At 37.6% G+C, this 16,221-nt stretch overlaps 1 long non-coding RNA gene and 1 other non-coding gene across 6 annotated transcripts in view; both read right to left on the reverse strand.

Moving 5' to 3' along the window:
* Nucleotides 1-16,221, reverse strand: part of LOC113266178 (uncharacterized) — a 188,293-nt gene that overhangs the window by 78,706 nt on the left and 93,366 nt on the right. Inside the window, exon 2 of one of the 5 annotated variants that reach the window (XR_007188144.2) lies at nt 4,341-4,461. The exons of the other annotated variants lie outside the window; for them this stretch is intronic. This is a non-coding gene — a long non-coding RNA (uncharacterized LOC113266178). The remainder of the gene's footprint in view (nt 1-4,340; nt 4,462-16,221) is intronic. 5 annotated transcript variants of the gene reach the window in all.
* LOC113267358 (U6 spliceosomal RNA) lies at nt 6,775-6,881 on the reverse strand. The gene has a single exon (XR_003320726.2). It is a non-coding gene; the product is annotated as a U6 spliceosomal RNA (small nuclear RNA).

Consider the following 16,221-nt stretch of genomic DNA (forward strand, 5'->3'; position numbering starts at 1 on the left):
AGCTAACAGACACATGAAAATATGCTCAACATCACTCATCATCAGGGAACTACAAAGCAAAACCACGATACCATCTCACACCTGTCAGAACGGTTAAAATTAACAACACAAGAAACAATAGATGTTGGTGAGGATGCAGAGAAAGGGGACACTGTTGGTTGCACTGTTGGTGGGAATGCAAAGTGTTGTAGCCATTCTGGAGAACAGTATGGCAGTTTCTCAAAAAGCTAAAAATAGAACTACCCTATGATCCAGCAATTGCACTACTAAGTATTTACTCAAAGGATACAAAAATACAGATTCTAACGGATACAGCACCCTGAAGTTTACAGCAGCATTATCAACAATAGCCAAACTATGGAGAGCCCATATGTCCACCAAGCGACTGATGAATGGATAAAGATGATGTGGTTGGTGTGTGGTTAGACATATACACAATGGAATATTACTCAGCCATCCAAAAGAATGAAATCTTGCCATTTACAATGACATGGATGGAGCTAGAGTGTATTATGCTAAGTGAAATGAGTCAGTCAGAAAAAGACAAATACCAAGTGATCTCACTCATATGTGGAATTTAAGAAAGAAAACAGATGAACATATGGGAAGAGGGGAAAGAAAAAAAGGAGAGAGGGAAACAAGCCATAAGAGACTCTTAATGATAGAGAACAAACTGAGGGTTGATAGAGAGAGGTGGGTAGGGGGTGGGCTAGATGGGTGATGGGTGTTAAGGAAGGCACTTGTTATGATGAGCACTTGGTGTTGTATGTAAGAGATAAATCACTGAATTCTACTCTAGAAACCAATATTGCACTGTATGTTAACTACCTAAAATTTAGATTTAAGAAAAAGATCATAAGGAAGAGGAAATATGCTTTACAGTCCTGTAGTGTAAAACTTCCACATATGAGGGGAGTCATGCATTTCAAACCCTTGTTGTTCAAGGGTCAATAACGCATCTGTGAAAAATGATTTAAGGGATTCACAAAATAAACAGATGTAAAATGTGACATCACATACATAAAACATGAAGGAGGAGAAGTAAAAATGTAGTGATTCTAGAATTTGTTTGAACTTAAATGACCATTAACTTAATATAGATTACTATATATTTAAGATGTTATATATGAACCTCATGGTAACCACAAACCAGAAACCTATAACAGATACACAAAAATAAAGAGAAAGGGATCCAAGCATAACTAAAGAAAGCCATAAAACCACAAAGGAAGAGAGCAAGATAAAAATAAACAGAAAAGAACTACAAAAAACAACTAAAAAACAATCAACAAAATGGCAATATGGATAACTACTTTAAATGTAAGCAGCCTAATGCTCCAAGAGACATAGGTGACTGAACAGATTAAAAAAAAAAAAAAAAAAAGAAATCCGTCTGTATTCTGCCTATAAGAAACTCACTTCAGATTGAGAGTGAAGGGATATGTACTATACAAATAAATGCACACAGACACAGATACACACACACACACACACACACACACACACACACAAAGCCAGGGTAACAATACTTATATTAGACAAAATGGACTTTAAAACAAAGACTGTAACAAGAGACAAAGAAGGGCACTACATAAAGATAAAAGGATCAATCTAACAAAAGTATATGACAATTATAAATATCTATGTACCCAACATTGGAGCATCTAATTACATAAAGCAAATATTAACAGACATAAAGGAAAAATTTGATAGTAATACAATAGTAGTTGGGGACTTGAACACTCCACCTCGTATCAATGGATAGATCATCCAGAAAGAAAATCAACAAGGAAACAGAGGCTTTGACAACACAATAGACCAGAGAGTTTTAACATATATACAAAACATTCCATCCAAAAATGAATATGCATTTTTTTCAGTTGCAAATGGAACATTCTCCAAGATAGATCATATATTAGACCATGAAATATTCCCAAAAACTTTTAGAGGACAATATCAAGAACCTTCCGACTGCATCAGTACGAAACTAGAAATCAGTAAAACAAAAACAAAAAAAAAAGGAAAAAATACAAACACAGGGAGGCTAAACAACATGCTACTAAACAACCAATGGATCAATGAATACATCAAAGAGAAATAAAAAAAATAACTGGAGACAAATGAAAATGTAAATATTACAGTTCAAAACCTTTGGGAGGCAGCAAAAACAGTTCTAGGAAGGACGTTAATAGCAATACAGACCTACGTCAAGAAACAAAAAAATATGAAATGAACAATCTTACCTTATACCTAAAGGAACTAGAAAAAGAAAGACAAAGTCCAAAGTTAAAAGAAAGGAAATAATAAAGATCAGATCATAAATGAAAGAGACTAAATAAAAAGAGACAAATAAAAAGAGAATGAAAAATAGAAAAGATCAATGAAGCCAAGAACTGGTTCTTTGAAATAATAAACACGATAAACCTTTAGTGAGGCTCATAAAGAAAAAAAAAAAAACACCAGAAAACTAAAAATTGGAATGTAAGAGAAATTACAACTTACACCACAGAAATACAAAAGATATAAGAGACTGCTAGAAAAAAATATATGCCAACAAACTGGACAACCTAGAAGACATAGATTCCTAGAAATATACAATCTTCTACGACTGAATCAAGAAAAAATAGGAAATCTGAATAGACCAATCACTAGTAACGAAATTGAATCAGTAATCAAAAAATTCCCAAAACACTAAGTCCAGGAACAGATGGCTTGACAGGTGAAATATATCTAACATTTAAATAAGAGTTAGTACCTATCCTTCTCAAACTACTCCAAAAAATAGAAGAGAAAGGAAAGCTTCCAAATACATTCCACAAGGCCAGCATTACCCTGAAACAAAAATCAAAGACACTACAAAAATAAAAAAAATAAAAAAATTAGAGGTCAATATTCCTGATGAGCATAGATGCAAATAGTAGAAAATCAAATCCATTACCAAATACATTTAAAGGATTATTCACCACAATCAAGTGTAATTTATTCCAGAGACGCAAGTATGGTTTAATCTGAAAAATCCACACATCAATCAACATGATACACTACATTAACAAAACGAAGGATAAAAATTATGATCATCTCAACAGAAGCAGCAAAAGCATTTGACAAAATTCAATATCCATGGTAAAAACTCAACGAAGAGAGTATTGAAAAAATATCTCAACATCATAAAGGCCATCTATGACAAGCCCACAACTAACATTATACTCAATGGTGAAAGGCTGAAAGCTTTTTCTCTAAGATCAGGAACAAAACAAGGATGTCCATTCTTGCCACCTTTATTCAACATAGTACCATAAGTCCTAGCCACAGCAATAAGAAACAAAAGGCATTCAAATTGATAAGGAAGAAGTAAACTGTCACTATTTGCAGATGACAGGATATTTTACATAGAAAACCCTAAAGACTCTCTAAAAAAACTATTGGAATAAATGCATTCCATAAAGTTGCAAGAAATGAAATTAATGTACAGAAATCTATTGTGTTTCTGTACACTTACAGCAAAGTTGCAGAAATAGAAATTAAGAAAACAATCCCATTAACAATGCATCAAAAATAATAATTATACCTAAGAATAAATTTATCCAAGGAGGTGATACACCAGTAATACGAAAATTATAAGACACTGATTAAAGAAATTGAAGATGACAAAAATAGATGGAAAGATACTATCTTTTCCCCATTGCATATTCTTGTTTCCTTTATTATAATTTTTTTTAAGATTTTATTTATTTATTTGACAGAGACACACAGCAAGAATGGGAACACAAGCAGGGGGAGCGGGTGAGGGAGAAGCAGGCTTCCCGCTGATCAGGGAGTCCAATGAGGAGCTCGATCCCAGGACCCTGGGATCATGACCTGGGCTGAAGGCAAGTGCTTAACAACTGAGCCACCCAGGCACCCCTCCTTTGTTATAATTAACCATATAAGCACGAGTTTAATTCTGGACTCTGTTCCATTCATCTTTTATGTCTGCTTTTTTTTTATTACTGCCATACTTTTTTGATTACTGTAGCTTTGTCCTATTTGAAATCTGGATACCTCCAGCTGTTTTGTTCTTTCTCAAGGTTGCTTTGGCTCTTTGGGGTCTTTTGTGATTATGTACAGTTTTTTAGGATTAATTGTTCTCGTTCTATGAAAAGTAGTGTTGGTATTTTGATAGGGATTGCACTGAATCTGTAGATCACTGTGGGTAGCATGGACATTTTAACAATATTAATTCTTTCAATTCATGGTCAGAAATCACCATTAACCCCCACTTAATAGAAAGTAAACAGATGACCAGAGTGATTTAGTACTTTACTCAGAGTGACCCAAACAATAACAATTGGGATTCACACCAGGAAGTTTGGCTCCAAAGGTTACAGCCTTGACGACCGCCCCATCTCCGCACTCCATTAATCGTATCACCTCTCCAAACGTGACACTTGTAAGTATCAGGTTGTTAGGCTGGTTCCAGATCTGGAAAACCACACAGAGAAAAATTAAGAGAACTAGAGCTATTTAGCAAAGAGCAGAGAAAGCCAAAAAGGAGACGTAATCTTTGTATTCAGATATCTATCTCCTTCCCAAATTCCTTCCCTAACTCCATTTTTAATAAGAGGACATCAGGCTACCAAAGACAGTGGAAGCAACTCCAAGGATAAAAAGAGTCTGAGATTCTGAGAGACAGGGGCTGAGCGATGGGTGTAGCATAAGCAGAGGGCAATCCATAGCAGAGGACAGCTATGAATTAGAGGCTACTTGCCAACAGCCTCTGATCTTTATCTTCTAGCTTATTCATTTATCAAACACTCATGGTGTACCGACCTATGCGCACTGTCCTCAGCACTGGGAAATGCCAAAGAACAAACTGCTCCCGCCTTCCTTCCTGACATTACATTCTCTGTCCCTCTCCTGCTAAATCCACACTGGCCCTTATGTACCACAAACCCTTCTGGATCTTTCCCCCATCAGGACCTCTGCACGTGAAGCTTCCCATTCCTGGCATGTTTTGCTTCCTGTTCTTCAAATGGTTCAACTTATACATCATTTCCCCAGCGAGGGCAGCCCTAACCACCCCATCTAAATAAACATCTGGTTGCTTGTTCCCACATCCCTGAGTTTTCATCTTTGCACTTATTGGTATCTAGTGTTTTTCTACCAATTTTTGTTTACTTTCTCCCCCTATTTAGTTTAATGACATTTGGGTTTTTTTCTTTTTTATTTTAAATAGGCTCCATATCCAACATGGGGCTTGAACTTATGACTCTGAGATTAAAAGTCACATGTTCTACCAGTTGAGCCAGCCAGGCACCCCAAAATTTAGCTTAATGACATCAGGAACTTCATCTGTTTTGCAGTCTTCTGTATCTGTGATGTTTTGAATCGTACCTAACACATAGAAGTAGTCTATAAATATTTACTGAATATATTAATAAGCAAGAAATTATGCTTCCATTTGGGGGAATGTGTTAGCTTTGTTATTTTGAAAGTCGGTGGTTGCAAACTAGAGAAAATATAATGTGAGCTATGTGGTTGAGATGGCTAAGTATACAGCGACATCCAAACTCCTCTTCTTAGTAATAGGACTCAAGCTGGAGTTTACTTCCCCTGGCATCCTTTACAGCAAGGATTTGGTCAATGTGGTGTGGGTGGAAAAATGAGGTGTGTCATTTCTAAGTCATACTCTTAAAAAGAAAGGTAGATGCCACCACTGGCCCTTCCCCCCAAACCCTTCCACTACCCAGATGATGTCAAGACTCTAAAGCAACCACTTTGGATCCAATGATGGAAATCTTGTGTGTTGAGAATGACAGAGCTGCTTTGTCGGCCTTAAATAGCTTACCTCTGGAGTATTATACAGAGGAAAAATAAGCTTCCGTCTTATTTCAGTCACCGTATTGGAGGGGGGGTGGTTACTTAGTTACAACAGCTAACTCAGTACTCTAATAACAAGTCTTAAGTCTTTTTCAGCAATGAGAGGGTCCTTTCTACACCTGGTCTGCCTCTCTCAGGAACTACTGCCCAAATACTATCTCCGTATAATTTCATTTTTTAAAAATTTATCCTTACCATCTTTCAAGTTAGATTCTGTGTCCCACAACACATTGCTTTTGCAATCTTCCACATGCAGAAAGGGAAAGGAAACACAGTGTGAATGCCTAGTACGAGTCATTTACTATGTTAAATGCCTTGCCTATAATATCTTAATCCTCCCAATAGGTCTGTGAGTCCAAAGTCATTTCATTATTTTAAGCAAGAAACAGGTTCAAGGACATTTAGGTGTTTTGTCCAAGGTCACATGGCTAGTAAGTGGCAGAGTGAGACTTTGAACCAGGTAATAGCCAAGTTAGCTCTTTCCACTAGTGTATGCTGATACCGTGGTATCCACAATGACTGAGGGCTTGCAATTGTGTTTTAGATTTTTTTCTGCTCTTATTTTGTTAATTGCATGACTTTTACTTGCTGATTTTTCCTTTTGACATCTTTATCCAATCCTAGGGGCCATGTTTGTTTGTTTTTTATAAATTGCGGTAAAATATAAGATAAAATTTACCATTCAGCTATTTTTTTGAACTTTTTAAAAAATTTTTTAAATTTAAATTCAATTAGCCAACATACAGTACATTAGTTTATGGTGTAGTGTTCAGTGATTCATTAATTTTGTATAAAACCCAGTGATCATCACATTCAGCTATTTTTAAGTGTATAGTTTAATAACATTAAGTGCATTCACATTGTTGTACAACCATCCACCACTGTCCACCTCCAGAACGTTTTCATCATCTCTGAAAAAATATGGGATGCTTCATGAGTTTGTGTGTCATCCTTGCACAGGGGACATGCTAATCTTCTCTGCATTGTTCCAATTTTAGTATGCATGCTGGCCAAGCGAGCACAGGAAGTTTAAGTCATTGGTTTTCTAATTCTTGGCTCCTCTCCTCCTTTTCTTTCTTTCCTTCCGTGACCTGCTGCCTGCTGCTTTGTAATGAACTGGAGTGTCCTAGTGAGAGATGTGCCTGTTCAAAGCCATGAGCAAACGGGCTTGGCTTGGGTCCTATCTTCATCCTCTGCCCCAACTGATCCCCAGGGGTCTGAGCAAGGAAACAGGAGATTCACAAATAGCCTAATTTAAAACTGAATCATTTTGAAGTTTCTTAGCCCTTCAAACAGTAAGTTAGCAGCTCTGACCTGCTCCACCCTGCATGACTCACTGTCCAGTTTGAAGTATTGCCTGTTTCTCAGAGTTTCATCCTCATCTCAAGCTCCCAGGCCCTATCTCCCTTTTCTCCTTTCCTTCTTCCTACTCTCTTCTGGAGGTCTTCCTTGTCTGCAGGAAAGCGTGGCAAGGAGAAGGGTCCATGGTTTAAGGGGAGAAAGAAAATTTTGTGTAATTATCTGTTTTCCATGAAAGGCTTTTTCCATGAGAACACGAGCATTTCAGAGTTTCCTGTGTTCGCTGTCTTCTCACTCCCTTGTGACCATTTCCTAAATCTCTACAAACATGGGAGCTGCTCCACTTCTCCAAAAAATGCTTTGTGCCCACAAATACTATTCATGGGAAGAGGCTCTGAGTTTAGTCTGTTCCTACCATTTGATTATTTGTTTATTGCGCTGATTCAACACATGGGCTTCTAATTTATACTCCATGCAATTTTGAAAGCCTAATGATTGGTGTGGAGAACTTGAAGCTATTGCCCTGTGGATTCCATTACCATGCTTGCGTGAGCCTGAATCTACTGCCTTCCCTTCTCTTTCACCCCACAGGGGGCTCTGGGAAAGAGCTTGGGGTGCAGGCCAAGCAGCTCTGCCTCTACCCAGGATGCCTTCCAGGACCCAGTGGGAGCAGCCTGAGGCTGTGCTGAGCCCATCAGGAGACTAGCAATGGTGTAGATACCCAGGCCTAGTCCTTGAGAAACCAAAAATCTTACAGGTAGGAGCAATCAATATGCAAAGCTATACCTGCTATCAGTAAGAAGGTGAGCTCCTTTCAAAAATGAGTTTGCAAGACTGATAGTAATGATTAGTGGAAAGTGGGGCATGAAGAAGGTCTTCCTTAGCAGAAAAAGTCTATTCTTGTTAAATTTTATGGGATGTTCTCATATTAACAGCAACACATATTCTTGGTAGGAAAGTCAGGAAAATCGTATATATTCCAATCATTCCAATCCCACAATACAGAGAAAGCTGTTGTAAATATTTCTTTAAAAATTATTCCATTTAATTTTACTTGGATTTAGCAGGAAAAAAAGATGAAGTGAAACTAAAGGAGCTGAATTTTATGTACATATTTCTTCAAAACAAGCTATTAGTTACTAAGGAACTCTTCAAATAAATTGCTAAAACATGAAGCTTTGACACTAGTGTCAATGCATGTTTTTTAAAGCTTATGCTTCTTAATGGCCACAGTTTGTTTCCAAATATTCAGGTTTAGGTGACTATTCGGTCAAAATCCAAGGTCACCTTTGCTATGCTAAAATCAACAAAATCATATATTTTTTTTGACAGGGAAACCAAAAGAGAAAATGAGAACAAAACTTTATATCTAAGTTTACTCCCTGGATGATTCTTCAAAAGAATTATTGGGGGGAAATTCTGATCTCTAAAGAATAATGTGCTATAAAAACAGCAATCCAGTTTCAGGAGTAAAAGAACCACAGTCAACACAGGGAAATGTTTATACTCTCTACTCATTACAAATTCAAATGCATTTAATTCTGAGAGTCCACCACTTTGTTTTACACCAACTGTTCAAAATCCAGCTTGCTTCATATTTGGACCATGACTTTCCTGTAGAGCGTTTTATTCTGTTTCTCAGATGATGTAGTGGCCATTCTTTCTGTTGTGGAAAAAAAAGATAGACTTACACCACCGTGTCATTGATAACAAGCTATAGTGACACTTCCAGATCCTAATCACAAGGTCTGTGTAGTGTTACCCACTTTTTCCTGAAGACTGTTTCCATGGATCCTTCTGATTTCCTGTTCTAATTTGGACTCACTGCTGTCTAAGCACGTGAAGCAACTGTCATCGTCATAGGCTATCCTCCTAGATTGGTGTCTCGGATCCCCCATTTTCCTCTTTCTTCGGCTCTGTTTCTGCTTGGCTCTAGTATGGCTGTAAGTAACTCTCCCAGAAAAAGTATTTAAAAGACAATCTTTCTGACTCCTTCCCTGCATCTGAAAATATTTTTACGCTTAGTCTCGCTGGGATATATTTTGGTGTTCAAATCATTTCCCTCAGAATGTGGAACTCCCCACCCCATTGTCTTTCAAAATCCAGCATTGCTGATGGGAGTCTGATCCAGTTTGACTTCACAGACAAGCTTGTATTTGCTCTGAGAACTTTAAGGATATTCTTTTTATCCTTGCAGGGCAGAAATTTCACCAGTATGTATCCAGATGGACCCTTTCGATCTGAAAACCCGAATCATTTTTCTATTTTGAAAAAAGTTATGTCCTCTGCGTTCTTTCCATCCTGAGACTCCCACTGGAGCGCACACAGGGTAAACTGCTTGGATCTCTCCTCAGCCTCCGTCTCTTTCTCATCTCTTTTTACATCGCATATCTAAGCTTTGGAATTTTTTTTTTTCAATTTATCTTCCAGGTTACTAATTCAGTCCTTGGCTGCTTCTAGTTTTTAGACTTCCGTGAAATTTCAAAGTTAATTTTGGTAATCATATTTTCAAGATTCCACTTTGAGGAATTCTGGTTTTCTGATTATTCCTTTCAATGGCCACATATTTTCAATGTACAGATAGAAAATCCTCTTCAATCTCTCCACAGCTTTGGGTTTTTGTTGTGTTTTTTTTAAGATTTTATTTTGAAGTAATCTCTGCACCCAGCATGGGGCTTGAACTGACATGCTCTACTGACTGAGCCAGCCAGGCGCCCCTCTCATTGGGTTCTAATGAGACCTTAAAAGTTCTCCTCCTTCCAGCCTTCTCTCCATTTACCCTAAGGGTAGGCTTTTCTATTTCTTTGACTCCTTTGTGCTGATGCTTTTCTTTAATTCCCTGGTTACCTTTGTCCTTAGATGAGGACCAGTTTGCCCTGGGCTTCCCCTGAGCTGCACTTTGAGCAGTATTTTGAGAGGTGAGGACTAGAGATTGGCAAAGTCTGAGTGAGGCATCCCAGGTTGATTGTTTTGTGCTTATTGTGGGGGCAGAAGTAAGCAAATCACAGTCAAGGCAAAGAATTCTGTAGGACTAGGAAAAAAGTATTGTGCTGGGGGTAAAAAAAGAGAGAGATAAAACTGGAAGGTTTAGGGTGAATTTAAGATGGTGATTGACAAAGTATTTTTAATGGGAAGGGGGCGGCGGATATGTCGGTATGATAGGAAATGGGAACACTTCCAACTTACTGATCACCAAAGACCCTGCACCACCACCTGCTGCTGTCCTCCCAGAGAGACATGTAGGCTGATTTCCATGTTTTACTTGCCTCCCCAAGAAGCAGAAATATCTGCTCCTGCCACTCCATGGGGTCCTACAGAACTGAGAAGCCATAAAGCAGTCTGAGAGGGGAGAGGCCTGTTGTGCAGGGTCCAAGGGTACAGCACAGTCCTGGCAGGCTACTCGGGCTCTGGCTCTGCTCCCACTTTGGGCAGCCTGCCCTATTGCTCAACACCACCATGATAAGGCCATGCCCCTTCCTAGTTGGCCTTCCAGGTCGATTTAACACACAACATCTCTGCTACTTAGCCAACTCTGATTAGTGCAGCAATTTTGATGGGCTTTGCATGCTATCAGAACCTTTTCTTTTAAAGCTACTACTTATGAAAATCTTCAAACATATTCAAAAGTAAAGAGAACAGTATAATGAGCCCTCGTGCGCCTGTCACCCCATGTCTTAGTCCATCTGGGCTGCTATAACAGAATAGTACAGACTGGGTGGCCTATAAACAACAGAAATTTGTTTTCTCACAGCTCTGGAGGCCAAGATCAGGGTGCAACCATGGTCAGATTCTGGCAAGAGCCCTCTTGCTGGTGCAAAGACAGCCATCTTCTCCCTGTGTCCCCACATAGGGGAAGGGGTGAAGGAACTCTCTCAGGTCTCTTTTATAAGGGTACTAATCCCTCTCAGGAAGAATCGACCCTAACAGAATCACCTCCCCAAGGCCCAGTCTCCTAAAACCAACACACTGGGGGGTCAGGACTTCAACACATCAGTTTGAGGAGACACAGATATTCCAGCTTCAACAGCTACACTAGTGTTTTGACAGTTTAAAAACCTACTTTAAAGCAGCACTCATTTTTCAAAATGAGACTCTCCTTTTTAATGGACCTGTGGCTAAGCCCCACCTCAGGAAATTCTGTGATCAAACCCCCCAAAAAACTTAGTTTTAAAAAGTTTCACAAGTAATTCTGATGCCCACGGAAAACTGAGAGCCACTGATGTAACAAAATGAAAAACGGACAAAATAAAAAAACATGATTCTAGCACATACACAGCATTCAAAAGTGTCTAATAGCAGAATACCCAGAAGACATAAAGTTATATCAGTCTATATGAAAAATAGAAATGGCAGTATAGCAAAAAGTCACAAAAGAAAAGGAATACAAATAATGAGAGAAATATTTTCAACTTATATAATATCCTTAATTCATGGCAAGTTTTTATAAATTAGCAATATTTATTCAAAATAGCAATATTTGTAAAATCCCACAGACAAAAGCTATGAACAGACACAGCCTGTTCAGACCTAGAAGAAAAGCTGAAAATGGCCAAAAAGCTACAGATGCTAAGTCTTTTTAGAGGTCAGTAAATTGCAAGTTAAAATGGTAAAGAAACCATATCTAACCATCATATTAGCCAAAACTGAGATGATTTCTAATCTCCCATGCTAGTAAGAAGGCCACTCCCATTCAGTAACAGAACTGTAAACTTTTTAGATAGTAATTAGGCACCATGTATAAAAATTGTAAGCTATATACTCTTGGACCCAAAATCCTACTTCAGGGCATCAAGCCAGGAGAAAAAAAAAAAGTCTAAATTTATTAAGATATATAATAGTAATTATATATATTTCATACTGATATCATAATAGCATTTTTTCATAATGTCAGCAACTAACATTTACTGAATGCTTACTATGTGCCAAGAGCTGTGCTAAATGTGCTACAAAGGACATCCGAATTAATCCTTACGACAACTTTAGGAGGTAGTTACCAAAGATTTGTTTTGAAATGTCCTAGTCAATGTTGGAGTTGGAACTTGAAACTGTCAATATTACTGCAGAGTTCACGCTCTTAGTCACTGCAATGTTCTGCCAAACTAAAGACAAATAAACCAAAAGAGAAAACTAACCCAAATGCCCTCGACAGAGGAATAGTCTTTACAATGACATCAACTACGAGAAATACAAAATGTCCAGCCCCGCTTTGGTTTCACAATTAAAATCCACCTTGGGGGAAGGGAAGTTGGAATACATACGTTTTCCATAGCAACAGAAAGAGGAAGTCATGATGAGGAAGAGACAAGTATGAAAGTTTTTGCTGGATGGATGGCTTGGGAAGAGATTTCTCTCCTAAGCAACCTCAAGTTTTTTCTGTAAATTCCTGGTGAGAGAGTTCCAAACAAGCTACAGACAAGATAAGGTTCCCCAAGTTTCCAAACAGAAGCAGTTTTCTGGCCTCACCCCAACTGGCCCTCCCAAGGAAAAGCACTGATGGTGTGAGCAACTTTTTTAATTGGCAGAGGAGCGGTACTTTACGAGATTCTAAGGGCGCTAGAAACATGGCCTCAATTTTCCTGAGAAATCATCACTTGTTTGTTTTATCTCCTTAGAATTTGGAGAGAATGTCATTAATACTGTGTTCTCACCAAGCCTGTGGCTGACTCTGCCCTGAAATCTTACTTACTAACTCCTGGTGGAAAGGAGAGAAGCTTCTTATCAATGACACGGTCATTTGCCACCATGTTCTGGGCTTCAGGGTGGACCCTCCAAAGCCATTTCACTCTTAGTCTTGTGTGTGAAGTGTGAGAAAAGATTCCACAGATAAACCACACGCCAGAGCTGTAGCTCTGGGAGCATCCACTAGAATAGGTTCTCAATTTGCTTTAAAATAGGGTTAAATTGATAGTCCGTATGAACAAGTCACAAGGACCAGTGTAGACAGTATGTAATTAAGACTATTAATCTAACTGTGTGCGCCTGAAATTAATACAAAATAAACAAGGAGCAAGTATTACCCCAATAATCTATTTAAGAAACTGACAACCACAGTCTCAAAATTATTTTTTCTTATCATCTGTTATTAATAGCTACTTAACCTAACCTTGTTCTCTTTTCAGACTCATGGGAGTAAACACACTTCTAACTTGTGCAAACCCCTGCCTTACAGTAAAATCTTTGAAGCATATTTACTGCGAAAGCACAAAAATGTGGTATTTCCAGATGATTCTTCATGCTGAGTCCTTATAGAAAGCTCCTACTAAACTATTTTCTTATAGCAAAAGTTTGCTTATTACCAGCTTCCAAGAAGACAAAGTTGCTCCCTTGACGTGCCCAAGAACGTGAGCTCTCTGAACAATCACACATCTTCCCAGCTTTTGACCAAAACAGAATGAGAAAAGACTGAGTTGAAGCATTAGATAGATGGGAAGTGCTCGGATTCTGGGCAGATTATTATTTGGATTCAGATCCAAACTGCCATTTATGAGCAAGATACTTCACTTCTCTGTGCCTCCCCTGTACTCTGTAAAATGGGAGCAGTAACTATGCTTCCTTCACAAGTTTGTTTTAAGAAGCAAATGAGAAACTACATGTAAAACATGTGGCACTAGGTCTACATAGAGGAAACACTCAGTAAACATGATCTATGTCTGTTTTGTGTGTCATGAAAAAAACATCTTGATGGACTCTCCTTGACAGTCGGAAGAGTGGTTAAGTCCTTAGCTCTGGCATCTAACACACACTTGGGTTCAAATACAGTTCTGATATTCACTAACCATGTGACCTTTGATTTTTTTCTAAACCTCTATGAGCCCTTTTTTAAATCTGTAATAATAGGACTATAGTACCCCACTTCTTAAGGCTGTTGGCAGGATTAAATGAGATAATGCATGGCCTCTCCAGTGCCTAGCACATTAGTACGTGTTCAATAAATGTTAGTGGCTTATTTTTTTAACTTTCATTTTATACTTTTTATTTCAATTTCTGCTCAAATCAAGTACAGCTGACCCTTGAACAACACAGGGTTGAACTATGCAGGCCCACTTACAGATTTTTTTCGATAAATACAGTATATAGTACTTTTAATGTATTTTCTCTTATGATTTTTTGAGAGGGAGAGAGAGAGAGAGGTGGGGGAAGCAGCAAAGGGAGAGGGAGAGAAAGAATCTCAAACAGACTCCACACCCAGCACAGAGCCTGACACAGGGCTTGATCTCACAACCCTGAGATTATGAACTGAGGTGACATCAAGAGTCAGACGCTTAACCAACTGAGCTACCCAGGTGCCCCCTTATGATTTCCTTAATAACATTTTTTTTCTCTAGCTTACTTTATTTTAAGAATATATATAATACATAAAACATACAAAATATGTGCTAATTGACTATTTTATCAGTAAGGCTTCTAGTCAACAGTAGGTTATTAGTATTAAATTTTGGGTGAGTCCAAAGTTAAACAGGAATTTTCAACTACATGAAAGTCAGCTCCCCTAACCCCTATATTATCCAAGGGTCAACTATATTTAGTAATTAGAACACAATTGATTTCCCTGTTTAAAAAATGCAGTACACTTGCAAATCTTGTCAGTCCATTTTTGGGAGGAAATCCTGGCTTAAGATTCAGGATATAAAGACTATCGAGTGCTAGCAAGTGATCTCAAGAAATATCAGAAGCTTGGGTTTCTTAAACTATAAAATCAAATAAAAATGTCTTCTCTTATACAGTAAGATGTTCATGGCGGTAATGGATGAAACATGCTTTGTAAACTTTAAAATACAAAAATGTAAGACTTCATCATTTTCCTAGGATAAGTGAGGACTTAATAAATATAAATAGAGCATAATAAAGACCTATAAAGTTATTTCTCCATTGGCTGAATTTTTTATTCTTGAATAAGTTTAAAATGGTTAATAATCTCTTGGGTTGAAGCTGGGTAGAAGGACAGAATTCCATCTACAATCATCAGTGAAGCAGTGTATGTGCTTTGGGAAAATGATGCCAAGAAAATGGAGAAATAGATCAGCTTTCAGCATATGGAGAAAGGAGATAACCTTTACCTCTAAGTGCCAAACCAAGTTGTTTGGCCATGGATTAAGCTTTGGCACTTGGATAATATTTGCTTCTTGCTAATTTTTATTCTGTATCTCAATAAACTCTCTTGTGCAGACAAATAGCTAACTATCTGAAGGTTTCTCAGTCTCTCTCTCTCTCTGAAAATAAATCTATAAACATCAATAAAATGTGGTAGGCAAGGGTTCACACTTCTAAAAATGAATAACAATTATGTCAAGCGAAAAAGAAAAAATCTATCATTTCCATTCCTCGAAACTGCAATTGGTATTTATTGTTTTGTTGTTGTTTTCTTTTTTTTTTTTAAGAATATACTTTTTCAATCAAAGTCATACTATGCATCTTTTCTGACCACAGTGCTATGAAACTAGAAATCAGCCACAAGAAAAAATCTGGAAAGACCACAAATACATGGAAGTTAAATAACATGCTACTAAACAACGAATCAAAGAATAAAAAATTACATGTAAACAAATGACAATGAAAATAGACAAGAGACCAAAATCTTTGGGATGCAGCAAAAGTGGTTCTAAGAGGGAGGTTTATAGCAATACACACCTACCTCAAGAAGCAAGAAAAATCTCAAATAAACAACGTAATCTTATATCCAAAGGATCTGGAAAGAGAACAAACAAAACCCAAATGAGCAGAAGGAAGGAAATAATAAAGATTAGAGCAGATATAAATGATAGAGAAACTTAAAAAATAATAGAACAGATTAATGAAACCAGGAGCTGGGTCTTTGAAAAAACTCAACAGAAGTGATAAACCTCCCGCCAGATTCATCAAGAGAAAAAGGGAAAGGACTCGAATAAATAAAATCACAAATGAGAGATGAGAAATAACAACACCACAGAAATGCAAAGAATTTTTAGAGAATATTATGAAAAACATATGCCAACAAACTGGACAACCTAGAAGAAATGGATAAATTCCTAGAAACATGTAAACTACCAAAACTGAAATGGGAAGAAACAAAATTATAACAGACTG

This window comes from Ursus arctos, unplaced genomic scaffold (genome assembly GCF_023065955.2).
Source record: "Ursus arctos isolate Adak ecotype North America unplaced genomic scaffold, UrsArc2.0 scaffold_3, whole genome shotgun sequence".
NCBI classification, from domain to species: Eukaryota; Metazoa; Chordata; class Mammalia; order Carnivora; family Ursidae; genus Ursus; species Ursus arctos.